The following is a 21,968-nucleotide window of genomic DNA, read 5'->3' on the forward strand; positions in this document are numbered from 1 at the left end:
TTCATAGGGAGCTCTTGCCTCTTTGAAATCCCTCCTTCTCTTTGGCAACGATCAGAAGACTTGGCGAAATCATGAGAATCTTGGTGGATGGTAGACCAGGAATACCCACACTGCAAAATCTTATGCGCAGTCTGAATACCACTATGAAGCCCACCAATAGGCGATGAATGGCATGCTTCAAGTACACTCAACATCTCAACCTCGGGCACACAACGACGAATAATCCCATAAGCACAACTACGATACAAGTAAGGCTCATCCCAAAAGAATTTCTTCACATCATGCATAAATTTTCTCCTTTGGTGAAAAGACAAGTCCGGGGGCACCAAATCGCTTGCCAAATAATTAGCAAAGTCTGCGAACCATGGAATCAAATCATAAGAAGCATCCAATACATGTTCATCTGGAAAGCATCATTAATTTCAGCCCTATCTTCAAGCTTTAGCATAGCCTATTCCTCTAATCTGGACAAGTGATCGACAACTTTATTTTCGGTCCCCTTTCTATCTTTTACCACATAATCAAACTCTTGCAGCAACAATACCTATCTAATCAATCTTGGTTTTGCATCCTTTTTCGCCATCAAATACCTCAATGCATAATGGTCCGTATGCACTTTGACCTCAGTACCAAGCAAGTAGGGTTGAAATTTCTCGAATGCAAAAACCACCGCAAGAAGTTCTTGTTCGGTCACAGTATAATTCTTCTGGGCCACATTTACAACTTTGCTAGCGTAGTAAATAGGGTGAAGAACTTTCTCTTTCCTCTGTCGTAGTACCACACCAAGTGCCACTCCACTTGCATCACACATTACCTCAAACGGTTGTCCCTAATCAGGTGAAATAATGATAGGTGCAGTAACCAACTTCTCCTTCAACTCTCCAAATGCTCTCAGACAAGCATCATCAAAATTAAACTTATACTCCTTTTCGAGCAGTTTGCACAATGGGTGTGCAATTTTTGGAAAGTCTTTTATGAATCTCCTATAGAACACAACATGCCCAAGAAAACTTCTAACACCTTTTACAGAAATAGGTGGCGGAAGCTTTTCTATTACCTCAACTTTAGCTCTATCAACCTCAATACCTTTCTCTGAAATTCGATGACCCAATACTATACCTTCTTTAACAATGAAATGACACTTCTCCCAATTCAGCACCAAGTTGCAGTCTTTACACCTTTTAAGAACCTAGGCCAAATGATCCAAACAACAATCAAAAGAATCACCTACAACTGAAAAATCATCCATGAACACTTCAATAGTGTCCTCCACCATATCATAAAATATCGACATCATACAACGCTGGAAGGTTGTTGGAGCATTGCACAACCCAAATGGCATCCGTCTGAAAGAAAAAGTCCCATAAGGGCATGTGAATGTTGTCTTCTCTTGGTCTTCTAGAGCTATAGAAATTTGATTGTAGCCCAAATACCCATCAAGAAAACAATACCAACCTTTTCCTGCAAGTCTATCCAACATCTGGTCCATGAATGGCATAGGAAAATGCTCTTTTTCTGTCCACACATTCAATTTTCGGTAATCCATACAAACTCTCCATCCAGTCACATGCCTCATTGGAACAAGTTCATTTCTTTCATTTGGAACCACAGTGATACCACCCTTTTTAGGCACACACTATCTGCAATGGGATAAATAACTCCTACATCCAGCCACTTGATGATCTCCTTTTTAACTACCTCTTGCATAGGTGAATTTAGTCTTCTTTGGTGCTAGATACTGGGCTTATGATATGGCATGAGTTGGATTTTGTGAGAACAAATACCGGGAGGAATCCCAATAATATCCGCAATAGTCCACCCAATAGCTCGCTTGAACCTCTTTAACACAGTCACTAAGAAATCTACTTGTCTCGCATTCAAATCTACCGCAATGATGACCGGCAAAGTATTCTCTATGCCCAAGTATACATACCTCAAATGCGGTGGTAGAACCTTAAGCTCCACTTTCGGTGCCTCCACAATAGATGGTCTTGCGGGTAGGGAATCGTGATTCTTCATGTCTAACTCATACTTCTTTGGTTTGGTCCAATATTCAGACCTATCGAGTGCGGCTACCAACTCATCATACTCTTCAATACCATCACTATCGAAATTCATCATAACTGCTGCTAGTGTCTCAATACCCAGTCGCTTTTCAATTTGCACTTCTATCCCACTTTCCACGCTGTAAGTTATAGCAGATACTGTTTGGAGTTCACCACTCTGCTTCATGGACCTACAAATATTGAAAGTTGCTTCTTCATTGTTCAGTCTAAACTTCATCTGTCCCTTTTCCATATCAACCAACGCACTCCCTGTGGCAAGAAATGGTCTCCCAAGGATGGCGGAAACCTCAAAATCAACCTCACAGTCAAGAATCACAAAATCTGCGGGAAAAATGAAAGACTCCACTTTCACTAACACATCATGGAGTACACCAATGGGCCTCTTCACAGTTCGATCGACCATTAGTAACCACATTGTAGTGGGTTTTGGGTCCCCTAGACCCAACTTCTTGTAAATAGACAATGGCATGAGGTTGATGCTAGCACAAAGATCACATAATTCCTTAGCAAAGTGTAACAATCCGATAGTACATGGAATTGTGAAGGAACCAGGATCCCCTTTCTTTTGCACAAGAGACCTTGTAGCAATAGCCCTACAATGATGCAATTTATCATCATCTTCAAAACTTACAGACCTCTTCTTTGCTACCATATCTTTCATAAACTTTGCATACCCAGGCATCTTCTCTAAAGCTTCTATCAACGGAACGTTGATGGAAAGCTGCTACAACATAGTAATAAACCTTCGATATTTACCATCTTCAGTCTTCTTCACTAATCTTTATAGAAAAGGTAGTGGAGGTCTAGGTATGGAGACCACTTTCTGAGATATCTCCGCTTCTTTCTCCGTCGCATTCTCGGACTTTTCTCTAATCTCTACCATATCATCTTCTTTTCTAATCTCAACTTCTACCACAGACGGCATAGGTTGATCAATGGTTACTTACCCCCTCGAGTAGTAACTGCCATACAATGACCGTCATTCTTTGGATTCTGGATAGTGTTGCTAGGAAGAGTACTAGGTTGATGTGGGTTCACTGTAGTAGACAAATGGGTCATCTGCTGCTCTAGGTGCTTTATTGACACTGCATGGGCATCAACCTTTTGAACAATACCAGACAAGTCATTTCTCATCTCCTTCACATTCTCATCAGTTGCATCAAACCTTCTCATCATCTTCTGCATCATATCTTCAATACGCGCCATGTTGCCTCCAGCTTCCCTAGTACCAGATTCCTAATTTTGAGGGGGGCATAAGTCCAACTCGATCATTTTTTATGCTATAGCTATTTCGGTTGTATTTTTTGTCACGATTGAAGTTCCCATCTCGGACATATTGGCTCTCTCGGTTGTAATTTCCATAATTCCGACCTTGGTTTCCTTTACCTTGGCGCCAATTTTCCTTGTTGGGTCCTTGGGCATTTGGTCAGAAACCCCCCGTCTGATCATTCACAGCATAAGCATCCTCTTCATAGTAACACTTTTCCACTGGTGGTAGAGTTCTAGTCAAGTAGTTCACAACATTTACATTTTCTGCACCTCCGCTGACATGCTTCAATACAAACCCCAACTCGGTCCTCATCTGAACCATCTCTTCACGAATCTCATCCGCAGACTGGTTGTTTGTAGCATGAACGACAAATGTGTTTCTCCCAGTATCCGACCTCCTAGTGCTTCATGCTTTATTGTTTTGAGAGATCTTCTCTAGCTTTTCTGTGATCTGTGCGTATGTGCACTCACCATATGAACCTCCAACAATAGTATCAAGCACTGTTTTATTGTTATCATCCTGACCTCGATAGAAATGTTCCTTCAGCAACTCATCATCAATACGGTGATCCGAAACACCTCTTATGAACGAAGTGAATAAGTCCCCTGAGCTACTCACAGACTCTCCAGGTAATGGCACAAAATTATTGACCTTATCTTTGTGATTGAGCTTCTTGGACACTGGATAATACCTTGCTAAGAACATATCCCTCAGTTGGTTCCATGTATAGATTGAGTTATAAGGAAGCCCAGTGAACCATATAGCAACATCGCCTGTCAGTGATAGAGGGAACACTCTCAATCCGATGACATCCATATCCAAGTCTGGTCGACCTACACAGCTCTTGCAGACCACCCTTATCTTTGCTATGTGAGCATGTGGGTCCTCCGATAGCAACCATAAGAACAAGCCCCTCACTGTAAGCATCTGCATTAAGCTACTGGTTACCACAAATGTGTGCCCCGGAGGCAAAGGGGGTAAGACTAGAGGTCCATCAGAGTCAGCAATATTGACGTTGCCCCTGTAGTTGTCATGCAGTTGTGGGCCTGGTGGACCGTGCACCCTCACTGCATCTCCCAATTGATTTTCAGCTAGACCCCGATTTTCCCCACCAGCTACTCTCGACTGTTGTAGCTCAACTGCATCACCAAGATTTACTCTGATAGGATTAACTGGAATTCCTTGATTATTCATTCTTCACAAAGTTTTGTTCAACTCTGGATCGTACGGAGCAAGAGGTTCTTCTTGGCTCCGTGTCCTTGGCATACACTAGAATCAAAACCTGAGAGACAAAAAGAAAAAGAAAAAGAAAAAGTAAAATTAGGAAATATTTGACTAAAGTTCAATAATGTAGTTAAAATTAATCTAAAAGCCAAATTTTCCCGGCAGCGGCGCCAAAATTTGATACGCTGAAATTACACCTCCCTAAAGAAGAGTAAGCGATCGTTATCAAGTAAAGAACCCAACTTGTAGGTTGGGGTCGATCCCACGAGGAAATTGGTTTAGACTTAACTTTAACCTACACTTATATTCATTTAGTCAAATTACTTCCAGACACAAGTAATTAAAAAAGGGGGGATTTGTGAAATAAATTGTAAGTATTCAATAAGTAATCAATAAACAAAAGTCAATTTTTTTTTGTTATCAAGATGAGAGAATTAACTAGGGTATATGTGTTCACCACAAGCTCATAACTCAATAATCCTAGTAATAACAATCCTTTCCTAGTGTATTACATGCAAAGTGATAAGTTAGGTATCTCTAAATCCTTGGTCCGGCATCTAGAGAATTTCACCCCGCACCTTGGTCCGGCTACGTGTGTATAATATACTAACCCTTACCTTTACCCCATTTTAGACATCATAATCGATGTTTGTCTTAGTTATTACTTCGCACCAATCGACACTAGCCTATTAGATAGTATCACACTAAATCTATGTTGATAATTCTTTTCTCATTAATTACCTTCTTGGTCCGGCATGTAGTAATGAGGCAAGTTCTAATGTTGGCCACCGTTACAAAGACTTCTAAACGAAAGAATTATCAATGCATGCAAAACACTATTCAAGAATTGCTTATTTAGTAGTCTTACTTTGTTAATCCCTCATGGATCCCACAACCCTAGTTGTGGAGTTTAGTTACCCATAATCATATGAACACAATTCATTGCTTTAGATGAAATAATTACGAACTTACGTAGTTGAGAAAAATAAACCCAGAAATTCAACTTGAATTGCAAACCAAATCTTCAAAACTAACTTTTGGAAATCAAGAATTGGTAGGGTTGCAAAAAATGAATTCCAAAGTCACAAAGTAAAACAGAAGTAATAAAGTCTAACTCCAAAAATGAGGTTTACATGCCCTATTTATAGAAAACAAGTCCTAAATTAAAAGGGAAACAAATTAAGGAAAGTTTGTTCAGACACGCGTCTTCATTCCACGAGACTGACTCACGAACCGTCAATGGATCTACGGTCCGTAAGTCCCTTCCGTCAGCCAGGACTTAGAAAATATTTCAATTTAAAAAAGTCAGCTTCTTTGAAGCAAACGACGGTGCTGCAGTATGGACCATAGATCGATCTACGGTCCGTCAATCCCATTTCATAGTTCCACACTTAGAATCTTCCAAAAATCAGGTATTGGAACCCTTGCAATATAAATATACGGATCAACAGTACGGTCCGTAAATTAATCTACAGACCGTCAATCGCGACTGTGGTTCCACCCTTGGTCAAACTTCCCTTATTTTCCTTCCCTGCCTTGCCTGCTGATCTACGGCCATCACTTACGGAGCGTCAATGGACCTACGGTCAGTAGATCACCTCCGTACATGCCCTTTTCTACAGTTCTTTCAGCTCTCTCTTTACTTCCGCGCCTGAACATCTTTCTTGCAAAATATGACAAAAGCACATAAAAACCAATGCAAAAAGGCCCTAGACACACACAAATTGTAAGTGAAATGTATCAGAAATACCGTAAAATCATGGTATATCACACACGTCTTTGTTTCCTCTGTAGGATAATCTTGTGAACCACATAAAAGTACAATTGATATAATGGAGTCATCTCATTCTTCTCAACACAACGATGATAAGTTAGATTAGGCTTAGAGGAGAATTTGCGAGAGATGGCTAGAGCAAACGACAGGTTAGGCAAAGACGGCCACTCAAGCTTAACATAATGCCCCCATCCTTCGGAAGGAATCCCCAGTATCCGAGAAACATCAGCAGGAACTAAATGAAGAGGTGTGTTTCTCACAATAGGGTGAAGAATAGTCCATTACTTTTTCCCTTTATGTAAAATTCAGTTTCCTCCGCCTTTTCTAATTTATGTTGTGTATCTCCTTGAAGAAAGAGAGATTTTCACACCCTAAGGCTACCACTTGACGTAACATGGGACCTAGGATCACGAGTGACCCTAAGCTAACCCTATGTCTGGCATATCATAAGCATACTAGAAGATTACTAAATAAATATGAACTATGAGGAAGCTAAAACAATAGATAACTAAAAAATGGGGATACCCAACTAGTCTAAATAAATAAACCATACTTATAAGTTAGACTATACTTCATAGCCACACTCTCTAATGGCACTATCGATGTAGGATCACCCACACACTTCTTCAACAAGGAAATGTGAAAGACTGGATGAACCACTCCTAATTCTACTGGCAATTCTAACTCATATGCCACATTATAAAACCTTTTCATAATTCTGTAAGGACCAACATATCTAAGACTAAGCTTCTATTTCTTTCAAAATCTCATCACCCCCTTCTAAGGTGACATCTTCAAGAAGACCCAATCATCAATTTCAAACTCAATGTCCCTTCTCCTCGCATCTGCATGGGACTTCTGACGACATTGAGTTGTCTTTAGTCTATCTCTGATGAGATGAACTTTTTCCATACCTTCATGAACCGAATCTGGCCCTATTAAGGCTGCTTCACCTACTTCAAACCAACCAATCCGGGACCTGCATCTACGCCCATATAGTGCCTCATACGGGGCCATTTGAATACTAGAATGGAAGTTATTATTTTAGGTAAACTCTATGAGAGGTAGGTGATCATCCCAACTTCCCTTAAAATCAATCACACAAGCTCTCAACTTGTCCTCTAAGGTCTGAATGGTACGCTCTGCCTGACCATCCATATGTTGATGAAATGTTGTACTAAGATTTACCTGGTACCAAGACCTTTCTGAAACAATTTCCTGAAATGAGAGGTAAACTGAGGACCTCTATATGAGATGATAGACAAGGGAACCACATGCAACCTACCTATCTCATTGATGTAGAGTTTTGCGCAGTCCTCCATTGAATCGGTAGTCTTGACAACCAAGAGGTGAACAGACTTAGTAACTCTGTCCACTATCACCCAAATTGAGTCATGTTTTATGCGAGTATGAGGTAAACCCGTAATGAAGTCCATGTTTATCATGTCCCACTTCCATGTAGAAATGTTAATCTCCTAAGTCATACCTCTTGGTTTCTGAAGTTCTACCTTAACCTGTTGATAATTTGGACACCTTTTCACGTTGTTCCACCAAAAGACCTCCCATAGATCACGGTACATTGTAGTGGAACCTGGATGAATGGAATACCTAGATTTATGAGTCTCTATAAGGATCTTATTCCTCTATACACCATCTTCCCTTTGGGAGAAAACCTGAACTTTCTATTGATAAACTGCACATTTCAATTGAACTAATACAAGATCATTATCCTATTTTTTCCTTAACCTCCGCTACCAATGAAGATTCTAATCTATTCTGAACTAGCACACCATCATCTGACGTGTCTTTAAGTTCAACTCCTAAGTTAGCAAGTCGGTGAACATCTTTTGCTAACTCTTTCTTTTCTTTCTCAACATGTGCTATACTACCCACAGACAACCTATTGATAGCATCAGTCACTACATTAGCCTTACCAGGATGGTAAACCATATTCATTGCATAGTCTTTGAGGAATTCAACCCATCTCCTCTGCGAAGATTCAACTCTTTCTAGGTGAACACATACTGGAGGCTCTTATGATCTGTGAATACATCAACATAAACACCATATATGTAGTGTCTCGAAATCTTTAGGGGAAATACTATGGCTGCAAGCTCAAGGTCATCAGTCAGGTAGTTCTTCTCATGAACCTTAAGTTGTCTAGAAGAATAAGCTATGATTGTACCTCGCTGTATCAGCACACAACCTACGTTGACCCTAAATGCATCACAATAAATTACATAACTATCTGGACTCTCTGATAGATTCAAGTCCGGAGCTGTTGTCAACCTAGTCTTCAACTCTAAGAAGCTTTTCTCACACTCATCTGACCATTGAAACTTGACCTTCTTATGAGTCAACTTGGTCAATGGGGAAGCTATGGATGAAAATCCTTTAACAAATCTCCTGTAATATCCAGCCAAACCCAAGAAGCTTCTAAAATATGTTAGGGAGGTGGGTCTAGGCCAGTGTTGTACTGCCTCAATTTTTTGTGAATCCACTCGGATCCCTTCGCTGGATACCACATGACCAAGGAAAGCAACAAACTGTAACCAAAATTCACATTTTTTGAACTTAGTGAATAGCTAGCGATCTTTGATAGTTTGCAGAACAACTCTTAGAAGAGTCACATGCGCTTCCTCACTTTGAGAATAAATGAGGTTATCATCAATAAAGATAATGATGAACAAGTCCAAATATTGTTTGAACATCATGTTCATTAAATCCATGAATGTTGCAGGAGCATTTTCTAGTCCAAAAGACATAACTACAAATTCATAATGACCATACTGAGTCATGAAGGTTGTCTTATAAATGTCACTACCTCTTACTCTGAGCTGATGATAGCTAGATATGAGGTCAATCTTAGAAAAGTAACTAGCACCCTGAAGTTGGTTGAACAAATCATCAATCCTAGGGATGTGATACTTATTCTTGATGGTGACTTTGTTCAACTGATGATAGTCAATGCACATTCTGAGAGAACCATCTTTCTTTTTCATGAACAATACTGGAGCACCCCATGGAGAGATACTATGTCTAATGAAGCCCTTATATTGAAGGTCTTTCAACTGATCTTTGAATTCCTTAAGCTATGTTGGAGCCATTCTGTAAGGAGGAATCAAAATGGGTTGGGTATTTGGGAGGAGATCTATTTTGAAGTCAATTTCCCTTTCGGGAGGAACTCCGGGAAAATCTTCTGCAAATACTTCTAGAAGCTCATTTACTACTTACTACTGGGACTGACTCAAGAGTTGGGGTTTTAGAGTTCGAATTCTTAACCCAAAAAAGATGATAGATATACCCTTTGGAAACCATTTTTCTGGCCTTAAGGTAAGAGATGAATAGACCTGTAGGCAGTGAGCTACTACCCTTCCATTCAAAGACTGACTCATTTGGGAATTGAAACCGAACGATCCTAGTTCTACAATCGACTAAGGCATAAAATGAATTTAACCAATCACGCCTAGAATGATATCAAAATCTACCATTTCTAACTCTACAAGATTTGCTGAGGTGACTTTCTAAGAGACTGTGACAGGGTAGTTTCTGTATACTCGTCTAGTTGTAAATGGGTCACAAAAAAGAGTAGAGACTGAGAAGGGTTCTAAGAGAGTTTCATGACTGAAGCCGAAGCTTACTGCTATATAAGGAGTTACAAAGGACAATATATCTCTGGATCTATCAATACAAAAATGTCAATGAAAGACTCGTTACGTGCCTGTGACTACATCAGGAGAATCTTCCTGATCGTGATGAGCCTAGAGAACATACAACCTATTCTAGCGTTGACTACCACCTGTACCAAATGAAGTACCCTACTGAGTTGGGCAGCCTACTGGTGTTGCTGGAGCTGTGGACTAAGCCTTATTACTGTTACCTCTTTGCCCCTGCCTGGAAGAAGGGCAATCTTTTAACCTATGGCCATACTGACCATACCCAAAACACCCTTCATTACCTACAAGACACTCGCTTGGATGGTTCTTACCACACTTTGGACAAGTTAGGTAAGTCATGTTACCTGAAGCGCTCCCTTGAGACTTATAGCCTGATGCCCTACTTTCAGATCCTATCAAAACTTGGGGGATGGAGCACTAGCTGATAAACGTGCTGGGGCTGTAGACCTCTGTTGAAACTATGAGTGATTCCCACCATCCGACTTTTGTTGTTAGTATTCATAGTTTCTTGTTCTGGCCTTTTTATTATCCTTAGCCAATTCCCTAAGCTTATCTCCCTCAACCAATTGAGCATGAGTCATTAGTCTGTAGATATCCATATCCCTAGAAACTCAGACGAATTCATCCGAATAAAATCTCAAACCCTAGCTGCAGCCGATCCACCATTAGTGTTAGTAGGAACTAGGACTTGTTGATTGTTCTGATTGGCCACACTCTAAGCAAAGAACTGGATTGCATTTCAAAATTCTGCATTCGTAACCTAATGGTTCGGTACTGGAGGAACTGCGTTAGCATTGTGTATATTAACATTTTGTGTGTTAGCTCTATGAGGAGGCATGATATGCAACACATTATGACGAATTATAAAGGAGATCATACCCACGCACGATAAGAATAACAAGAAAGTAAAGTTTTTCCTAAAACACTTCGCAGCCTCCCCCTCAAAGATGTGGTGCACTTCACACCCATGAAAGAGACTCTACTTTGTGCACCTTTCAAACATCCTAGGACTCTTAAACCTAATGCTCTAATACAAACTTTGTCACGCCCCAAGGCTACCCCTTTGACATAACACAGGACCTAGGATCACGAGAGACCCCAAGCTAACCCTGTGTTTCTTAAATATCATAAGCATACTGAAAGATAACTAAATAAACACGAACTATGCGGAAGCTAAAATACTAGATAACTAAAAATTGGGGGTCTACCAGCTAGTCTGAATATATAAACCATACTTACGAGCTTAACTATGACTGCAAGATAAACTCAACAATTAAAGCTTATTCTACTACTGTCTAAAAAGCCTCTAACTGAGTTAAGTTTCTGGGACATGCTCCCCAGCTCTAACAACAGTGAAACTGAAATGTAAAGACTAAAATTGTAACACCCTGGATTCGAAAGAGGGAACATAGCCACCTTTCAACAGGTTCCAGGTGCCATCCACGGTGGCCAAGCATGGTTCATGGGTTGGACCATGGACCGTAGGTGAATCCATGGAGAGGGCCACCCAGAAACCTCCCGACCAGGTCCACAGCTGGACCCACAGACCGTAGGTGGGTCCACGGTCTGTGGTCCAGGGGTCTGTGGGTCAGGACCAAAGTCTCTGACAATGAACCACGGTTGTCCAGGAAGGACAGTAGGTCCATCCATGGTCCTTCAATCGTGGTCTCGTGGGTCAGACCTAGACAGTTATTTTGGGGAAACAAAGGTCTTTTCCGGTTTTAATTTTATTTAAGTGGTGTCATATTTCCTAACTCTAGACCACCTATATAAGTATTTTTAACCCCCAAAAACCCTCATTCAAGTCTTCTCTAAATTCCCTAAAGAAAACCCAAAACTCCTCTAAAAAATTCTTTCTCTAGAAGTTAAGAGAAGAAGGAAGAAGAAGGAAGAAATTGAAGCTAGGTCATGTTCAAGTCTTCAATCTTCAATATTTTGAGGGATTTATAATCAAGGTTTGATAGATTTTCATCCATGGATATCTTCCATCCATGGAGTCCCCTAGAATTCCACCAATTTGATGAAAAATTTCCCAATTCTAGCTAGGGTTTCTTCTAATTTATGGGTAATAGGGATTGTTGATCCAATTGAGTGGATTGTGATTGTTTGTTATAGAACTAGTATAATTACATGTTTTTAGAGTGAAATTAGATGTACTCATGCCTAATCAATGAGTATAACCTAGAATTTATATAATTGGGTTGATGTAATGAAGGGAAACTTGTGGGTTTAGGCTTGTCCTTATAGGATTGATGAATTATGATTAGAATTGCTTGAGAATAAAGCTTAGATGATTATCATGAAATCTAGGGCTTTGAGAGTAAAGCTTATGGTGTGAATTGTTGGTAATTGATGTTATTGTTGAGGAAGGGATACTTCCCACATGACTTGCTTAATTATTAATTTATTAATGTGAAAGGTTTACTCACATGAATGATTATAGGTTTGAAAGGATTTCTCACCTAAAATGAATCTATACTAAAAGACTATGTATTTGATGAGGCTAGAGGCGATTACCCTTGACCTCCATATGAAAAGATATGAGGTGATTCCCATACTTCTTAGAATTGGACAAGAGGTGAGTCCCACGTTCCTATTATGATGAATGGACATAGAGGCGAGTACCAGTGATCCTTAAGAAATGATGTGGAGGGAATACCCGAAAGTGGTTCTATATAGCTCTTACGCTTTTACAGCTCGTACTATTTTATTTGAAATTGAAATCATTTTTTTTGCATTATCCAGGATTATCAGTCCCAGTTGGAAAGTCTTCCAACTTTCCAATTAGGATTTTCCAAGCACATAGATTTTCATATGATGAGATTGTATAGGCGAGTACCCGAAATCTAAAAGTAAGTAAGGCAAGAGGCGAATACCCATTAGCCTTTGTAAGTTAGGCAAAAAGGTGAATCCCCATGTCTTTAAAAGTAGGTATAAACTATGTGATGTCTTATGAAGAATGAATAGCTTGGATTGTTGTTTGATAGGCCTTCCATGATGTAAGTTGACTAGAGGTGGATGACCCAAGTCTTGACTAAGGCTAGATGGTTGCTTGAGACGTGTTCCTTTCTTATTATGATGTTTATTTATGTGCTTTGATTATGCTTATGGTTTGTGTTGATTAGGCCAACTACCCCTACCCCACCTTCCACATTCATTACGTCCTGAAATGTGCATAGCGGCTCCCACTTAATGTCTAAGAGTCATTGGACGACTAGTTAGGAAGTTTTAGACTAATAATAAAATAAAGGCTCCTAATTAGGACTCGTTGACACCAAGTCAAACAAATAAGACGAGCACTTAGCACATAGAGTCTCATATTGGCCTCTAGATTTTATTAAGCATGTTGGCAAACACATGTAATTGTAAAAAGGTCGCATGCTAAGTGTGTGAGAACATACAACATTTAGATAACAGTAATGGGTTGAACAAGCAAAATTATTAACATACATTTTTAGCATGCAGATGGCTATTTAACTGTTTTTAGAAGTGGCAGAAAATTGTTATAGGAAGCGGATTTTATAATTCAACTGATTTTAAAAGGGGCAGAAATTATATACAGGACATTGATTTAATAACTCTATTTTAAGTGGCAGAAATTATTAATGTCGCAGTTAAAAGTTGGCAGAAAATGTGCGAGGCTATTTTTATTACAACTTTCAACGTACTGGAAAAACTAATTAATCTAATCAAATTTTAGGTAATCCTATAGGCATAATTTCTACGGTGATTAACATACTAAAATATTAATATGCTGAAGTTATTAGCAGACAAGGTTATTAAAATTACTAAATGATTAACACGCCAAAGTTATCAAAACTGATCGGTCAAACTTACCATTAACAGGCTACAATTAATAGCTAAATATTGTAAACTGATTATTATACCAAAATTATTAAAATCTAGTTAATCATTCAGATCAAATTGCATGTTAGATTTATTTAAACTAATTAACATTAATTTTATTAGTTAAATCCTAGACATGATATCTACTCTTTGAATCACAATTAACTATCTACCGGCGATCTTATTATTTATTTATTTCGTTTTAACTAGTGATCAACATTCGGATTAATGCTAAAAATATGTAGACACGCCAAGTACTGAATTGATTAATTGGAAACATTATTACGAACACTACAAGCATGATATGTATATTTTTTGTGAGAAAACCAATTAATAAATAATTTGAAGATTTAGAACAAACTAAAACAAAAGACATAATCCTTACGATGCTTTACGCAAATTTTATATATTTTTCAAGAAAATAGTAGACTGACATGAGATCAATATAAATCATCATTTAATAAACAACCATTTTTTCCTAATTTTCTCTTGATTAGTTTAAAAATAGGAATTCAATATATGTTCGAAAGTAAATAAACAATCTCCTATAGAAATGCTTTCTAACACAAATAGATTGCAGTAAATTAACAGTTAGCACGTAAATCCGTCCCACCTTAAACGATCCCCCAAGTTATATCATATATATTACAACAAGATTATTACAATAACAAAAATAAAACAATACAAACATAAACAACAATAAAAGAAAAATCTCATCCGGGAACCCATCATAGGTGACTATTCATGTCTTGAACTTTTAGATGAAGATCCTGTTCAGAGAAAATACAGCCAAATACATATAAAAGCAAACATGCATAATAGCATATCATTCCCATACATGTAGACCCACAATACTTAAACAAACCACACACAATATATCACACATAAAAGAGAGAGGTGAAGAGAACTTACTCGAATGTTTCCCTTTTACTTATTCAAACACTCAATGATATTCAAAATAATACAGAATGAAGATTAAACTAATGGAGGAATAACTAACCAGTTAAAGCAGAAATATTTATCAGCAATGAAGTATTAGCAACAATCCAATGGAAAAGGCAACACAACAAAGAAAGCACTTTGAATGTTGCAAGAGACTAATTCTTTTAATGAACAGAGAATACTACTCTTTTTTTTATTGAGTTTTATGATTGTTCAAGTGTGTAAGCATGAGTGTCAAAGTGAGTCAAGAATGAGGGAAGAGTCTGATTTATATATGGAGTAGGAGGATGCATATTAATGGAAAGGAAATAAATTAAGGAACAATTAAAACATTTTCCTTATTAAGAAGAAAGACAAAACATATTTTATTTTATTTTTACCAATTATAACCAAATACAAAATCTTCTCAATTTTAAAATAAGGTAAAGCAAATCAGCCAAATTCCCTTTTTATATTAATTGAATTTTTTTTTTACCATAAACTAAACATGTAAGAATCTGCCCTAATTTAAACTAAGTAAAGAGAGTCAATTAAAAAAATTTCTATTTAGAATCACACACACAAATGGAAGTGAATATTTAAGGAAGAAGAATGAAATTGTAGCTCAATGCAAATTTCACATACTGCAAAATATTACCATATAGACAAGTCAAAAATCTGGCAAGCAACAATTATGACAATAATATCAATCTAGTGAATCAATTAGGTGAAGGAGGAATCAAATTACATTAAAATAAATCTTACAACAAATCATGGTTCATACATCAAAGTGGTAATACAACATCACGACATGCTAGTAATTTAATAGTAGAGAATCGATTAGGACACACAAGAGTTATACGCATATGACAATCACGAAAACAACAACCTTCATATATATACTTGATTGATTTTTTTAATGAACCCAAAAAGAGATATAATTTCAAGTTTACAAGAACAAGCATAACGATTTCACTTTAAACAGATAAATAAAATTAAAATAAACTGGACTCATACTTGGGACGGATCTGCACAGATCCGTCCTTGTCAAAATAGACATTTTTTCACTCTTGATCGTATCATTAGAGTAGTGATTTGTTGTTGCCGATCTTGTAGCCAATGACCGGAAATAGGAGACAAGAGGGGAAGCGGGGCTTCCAGAGCTGCTAGTGGCCTATTCCTCCTCTCTGGTTGGCATTCGCGGCTGCTTGCTGGCCGGTTGAAGTTGTTGTTGGTGTTGCCGGTGCTCGCTGCCGGTTCTCGCCGGTGGCCTTGTTGTTACTGGTGGCATGATGCTTCACAACTGTCTTTGCCTGCTGATGTTGTTGTTGGTATTCTCGTCGGCTGTTCGTCTGGAAAAGAGAATAGAAGAGAAGGGAGGACAGAGAGAGATAGCCACTGATTTCCATGATGGTTTGTCGGTGGTTGCCGGCGTTCACCTCGCCGGTGCTCGTTGTTGGATGGAGAGGAGAAAGAGCGAAGGGAGGAGAGAAGAGGTGGAGGGAGAAACAATGGTGGTGCTTTGCCTCTTGGTGGTGGCGATTTCACCGGAAAAGAGGATAGGAGATGGAGAGGGGAGGCGACGGTTTGGAGAGAGGACAGGACGAGAATGAAAATCATTTTAGGGCTTGGGGTCTTTAGTTTTATAATAGGAAATAAGAGCATTCGATCTCAATCGTTAATTTTAAAAGAGATGAAGGGCTGAAATTTAATCTCAAATGACAGACGCTCCAGATTAAAAGATGAAATCTTAAAATCAGATTGGATTGGATTTGAATTGGCCAAAAATTGGAATGGAATAGGCTAGAATCGAAAGGAATTAGAATAAAATAGGCTAACATTTAAACTATTTTGGGGAAACTTAAAGAAGTGATATCCAAATAAAATACTACAAATATTATAATATTTTTATATAATTAAAATCACTTACATTTTAAAACATTTGAATAACATAATTATTTCGAGTTTTACTAATAACTTTAAACATATTGTAATATTATTTACGATAATTTTATAAAGCATGCGTACTAAAATATATAATTTCTAGACAAAATCTACTAAAATTATAAACTCAAAATATATTTTATAATACGTATTTAATCGAATAGCATTCCCTAAAAGGGTTAAAGGTTGGTCAAAATTGGGTGTTAACAATGGGAGTGACACCGGTAGAGAAGGCGAAGTTGGCCGCTTATCAACTCAAAGGGGTTGCTCAGATTTGGTTCAATCAATGGAAAGAGACAAGGCTGGAAGAAGCGGGTCCCAGAGAGTGGGAAAGTTTCAAAAGTGCTTTTCTTGATAGATTTTTCCCTCTAGAGATGAGAGAGGCCAAGGTGCCTTCGGCAAGGAAATATTAGTGTAAGGGAGTATACTTTGAGGTTCACTCAACAATCTAAATATGCCCCTTCTATTGTGGTGAATCGTAGGACCAAGATGAGTAAGTTTGTGTCAAAGAATGTCACACCGCTATGCTTGTTCAAGATATGGAAATTTCTCGCCTGATGGTGCATGCCAACAAATTGAGGAAGAAAAGCTCAAGGAAAGATCCAGGGAACCAAAAAGGGCAAGAACAGATTGTGGTAGCTCTTCATATTCTAGGTCTGGTGAACGAAGTCGTTCAAGGTTCTGACAAAAGTTCTCTAGGCAAGGTTCTTCTAATGTTCCTCCAAGGTTTAACAATGACAGGGTATCTAACCCTAAACCTCAAGGAGATGATAGTAAGTCCATGATGCCTACTTGTGCTAAGTGTGGGAGAAACCATGAGAGGAAGTGTCTAGAGGATTCCAATTCTTACTTTGGGTGTGGTAAGATGGATCACAAGATAAGAATTTTTCCTTTGGTTGCTATGAATGAGGGAGATAATTGCCGTAGGGCTCAACCCAACCCCTCATTTGGTCCAAGTGGTTCGGGTGCAAATGCTCCTAGTCAATACCGAATCTATGCTTCCAAACTAGAGGTGATCAAGAGAGTTCTCCGGATGTAGTGGCCGGTATGTCAAAAGTTTTTCAAATAGATGTTTATGCTTTGCTTGATCCCGGTGTTACTTTTGTGACGCCATTTGTGTCTATGAGGTTTGATGTGATCCCCGAAGTATTGTTAGAACCTTTTTCTGTCTCTACTCTTGTTGGTGATTTTGTGTTGGCTGAAAGGGTGTATAGAAAATGTTCCATTTTCTTGTCCCATAGAGCTACTCTTGTTGACTTGGTAGAACTTGATATGTTAGACTTTGATGTCATACTTGGGATGGATTAGGTGCACTCATGCTATGCTTCTATAGATTGTAGGACTCGGGTAGTCAAATTCCAGTTTCCAAATAAGCCTATCCTAGAAGGAAGGAGGGAAATTCTACTCTTAAGAGTCGGGTTGTCTCTTGTCCAAAAGCTAGAAAGATGATCTGTAAGGTTGCATCTATCATATAGTTAGAGTGAGGGATGTGGATTCCAAAGTCCCTAGTCTTGAGTTGGTCCCCATTATTGATGAAGTTCCGCAAATATTTCCTGATGGTTTGCCCGATATTCCTCCCGAAAGGGAAATAGACTTAGGTATTGACCTTCTCCCAGATACGCAACCTATCTCTATTCCTCTTTATAGAATGGCTCTGGTTGAACTTAAGGAGTTGAGAGAAATATTGAAGTATCTATTGGATAAAGGTTTCATCCGATCGAGTATCTCTCCATGGGGTGCTCCGATTTTGTTTGTTGAGAAAAAGGATGGTTCACTCTGAATGCGTATCGATTATCGACAGTTGAACAAGGTGACCATTAAGAAAAAGTATCCTCTCCCAAGGATTGATGATTTGTTTGACCAACTTCATGGTGCAAGTTATTTCTCTAAGATTGATCTCCAATCGGGTTATCACCAACTGAGGGTGAAAGAAGAAGATATTCCAAAAATGGCTCTCCCAACCCGATATGGTCATTATGAGTTTCTAGTAATGTCATTTGGTTTGACTAACGCTCCAACGGTGTTTATGGACGTGATGAATAGAGTGTTTAGACAATATCTTGAAATGTTTGTGATCATGTTTATCGATGATATTTTGATCTATTCAAGAAGTGAGAACGAGCATATTGATCATTTGAGGACCGTATTGCAAATACTTAAGGATCAACAACTTTTTGCAAAGCCTACAAATGTGAATTTTGGTTAAGGTATGTAGGTTTCCTTGGTCATATTGTGTCCAACTAGGGTATTGAGGTAGATCCTACGAAGATGGAAGTGGTCAAGAGTTGACCTAGATCTCTATCACCTTCGCATATTAGAAGCTTTTTGGATTTGGCCGGTTATTATAGAAGATTTGTTGAAGTTTTCTCTTCAATTGCCTCTCCTTTGACTGCCTTGACTCAAAAATAAAGTTAAGTTCATATGGTCGGAAGAGTGTGAGAAAAGCTTCCAAGAGTTGAAAGATAGATTTACTTCCACTCCGGTATTGACCTTATAGGAAGGAACATATGGTTTTGTGGGTTATTGTGATGCCTCGAGAATCGGGACAGGGTGTGTTCTAATGCAAAATGGGAAATTTATTGCCTATGCCTCAAAGGCAACTTAAAGTTCATAAGAAGAATTATCCTACTCACGACCTTGATTTAGCGGCGGTCGTATTTTCTCAAAAGATTTTGAGACACTATTTGTACGGAGGTCATGTTGATGTGTTTACCGATACAAGAGCTTGCAATATGTGTTTAGTCAGAAAGACTTGAATCTTTTCCAAAGAAGGTGGCTTGAGTTATTGAAAGATTACGACATGCGTGTTCTTTATCACCCTGACAAAGCTAATGTACTAACGGATGCTCTTAGTAGGTTGTCTATGGGTAGTGTTACTCAAATTGGTGATGATAAAAAATAATTGATACAAGATGTACATAGATTGGCCTGTTTAGGTGTTCGGTTAGTAGACTCTACCAAGGGAGGTGTAATGGTTCATAATGGTTCCAAATCATCTTTTTTGAGTGATGTGAAATCTAAGCAATGTCTAGATCCAATTTTGGTAGAATTGAGAGAAGAGATACTCAAGAAGTTCGTTGAGGCTTTCTCCTAAGGGGGAGATGGGGTACTTAGATATCAAGGTCGGTTATGTGTTCCAAATGTTGATGACTTTAGGGAATAAATTTTGGCAGAAGCCCATAGTTCTCGGTATTATATTCACCCGGGAGCCACCAAGATATACCGTGGCTTAGGGAGGTTTATTGGTGGAATGGGATGAAGAAGGATATGGCGGGATTTGTGGCTAAGTGTCCAAATTTTCAACAAGTGACGGTTGGGCATCAGAAACCGGGAGGTTTATCTCAAGATAATAGTATTTCTAGTTGGAAATGGGAAGATGTGAATATGGACTTTATAGTAGGGTTGCCAAGTACTCGGTGCCTACATGATTCGATTTGGGTTATAGTAGACCGAATGACAAAATTGGCTCATTTCATTCTAGTCAAGGTTTCCTAAACAATGGAAGACTATGCTAAGTTATATTTGACGGAAATGGTAATATTTCATGGTGTGCGATTGTCCATTATCTCCTATAGAGGTACTCAGGTTACTTCTCAGCTTTGGAAATCATTCCAAAAAGATCTTGGCACAAAAGTGAAGCTTAGTACGGATTTTCACGTACAAACTGATGGGCAAGCGGAGCGAACGATCTAAAATTTAGATGATATTTTGATAGTATGTGTCATTGATTTCAAGGGAAGTTGGGATGATCACTTGCCATCGATAGATGTTGCCTATAATAATAGCTACCATTCTAGTATTGGTATGGCCCCCTTTGAAGATCTTTATGGTAGGAGGTGTATGTCTCCTATAGGGTGGTTTGAATTGCGTGAAGTTGCCTTGATCGGACACGAATTAGTTCATGAGACTATGGAGAAAGTCTGGCTCATTAGAGAGAGGTTGAGAATAGCCCAAAGTCGACAAAAGTGTTATGCCGGTGTTAGAAGGAGAGACCTTGAGTTTGAACTTAGTGATTGGGTCTATTTGAAAATCTCACCCATGAAGGGCGTGATGATATTTGGGAAGAAAGGGAAACTTAGTCCCCGATACGTAGGCCTGTATCAAATTTTGAGGCGTATAGGTAATGTTGCTTATGAGTTAGACTTGCCAAATGAGTTGGCAACCGTGCATCTTATTTTACATGTCTTTATGCTTAAGAAGTGTGTTGGATATCCGACATTCATAATTTCCCTTGAAGGTTTGGGACTTGATGAAAGTCTCTCTTATGAGGAAATTCCGGTAGAGATTCTAGATCGGCAAGTTAAGAGATTGAGAAACAAGAAATTTGCTTCAGTGAAAGTTTTGTGGAGAAACCACCTAGTTGAGGGTGCTACTTGGGAGGCCGAGACCAATATGATGTCCCGATATCCTCATTTTTTTCCTGCTACTCCTATTATGACTTGAGGTAATGAATTTCCTCTAGGTTTGTTCAATGTTTAGAAGTTATGTGTATTTTATGTGTTTCCATGATTTCTTTATATGCATGTTCATGACAAAGCTTAAGTCTAGAAAGAAATGACTTATGTGAATTGTTTTCCTCATGTAGTTGTGCATTAAGTATGAGTTGCCTATAGACTTCATGAAATGAGTTGATGAACATGTTTTAAATATGTTGTTTGAGATTGAATTGCATATGTGCTCCGGCCATGAGATTGTGTTGATCATGTTTTTAAGTTGGAGAAGATAGTTCCACCTTAAATGTAAGAAAATCTGAAAATTTCATGCATATTGGGTTGATAGATGTAGTTCCTACTTCCTTATGGTGCATTGAGCAACTTTGACTTGGAGTTGATGTTTCCTCCTTAGTTGTGTGCATTTTGATTAGTTGCATGCGTAATGGGCTGGTAGTCTTGAGGGGAGATAATGTTACACCTCAGATTCGAAAGAGGGAACATAGCTACTTTTCAACAGGTTCCAGGTGCCATCCACGGTTCGTGGGTTGGACCAAGGACCGTAGGTGGGTCCGTGGAGAGGGCCACCCAAAAACCACAAGACCAGGTCTACGACTCGAGCCACAGACCATAGTTGGGTCTATGGTCCGTGGTTAAGGGGTCTGTGGGTCAGGACCAAAGTCTCTACAACGGACCACGTTTGACTAGGACGAACCGTAGGTCCATCCACGGTCCGTCAGTCGTGGTCTCATAGGTCAGGCTTGGACAGTTATTTTGGAGACACAAGGATCTTTTCCAGTTTTAATTAAATCTAAG

At 38.7% G+C, this 21,968-nt stretch overlaps 1 pseudogene across 1 annotated transcript in view; it reads right to left on the bottom strand.

Annotated features, from left to right (window-relative positions):
• The window catches only part of LOC125823874 (protein WEAK CHLOROPLAST MOVEMENT UNDER BLUE LIGHT 1-like), a 13,417-nt pseudogene extending 8,887 nt beyond the window's left edge, over positions 1-4,530 (bottom strand). Inside the window, exons 1-3 of the transcript XR_007442743.1 lie at positions 3,838-4,530; positions 3,595-3,681; positions 2,598-2,790 (exon numbers count right to left, since the gene is read on the bottom strand). The product of XR_007442743.1 is annotated as a protein WEAK CHLOROPLAST MOVEMENT UNDER BLUE LIGHT 1-like (transcript). The remainder of the gene's footprint in view (positions 1-2,597; positions 2,791-3,594; positions 3,682-3,837) is intronic.
• Between the last annotated feature and the right edge of the window lie 17,438 nt (positions 4,531-21,968).

Source organism: Solanum verrucosum, unplaced genomic scaffold (assembly GCF_900185275.1).
Source record: "Solanum verrucosum unplaced genomic scaffold, falcon-dt-bn FXZP01000015.1, whole genome shotgun sequence".
NCBI classification, from domain to species: Eukaryota; Viridiplantae; Streptophyta; class Magnoliopsida; order Solanales; family Solanaceae; genus Solanum; species Solanum verrucosum.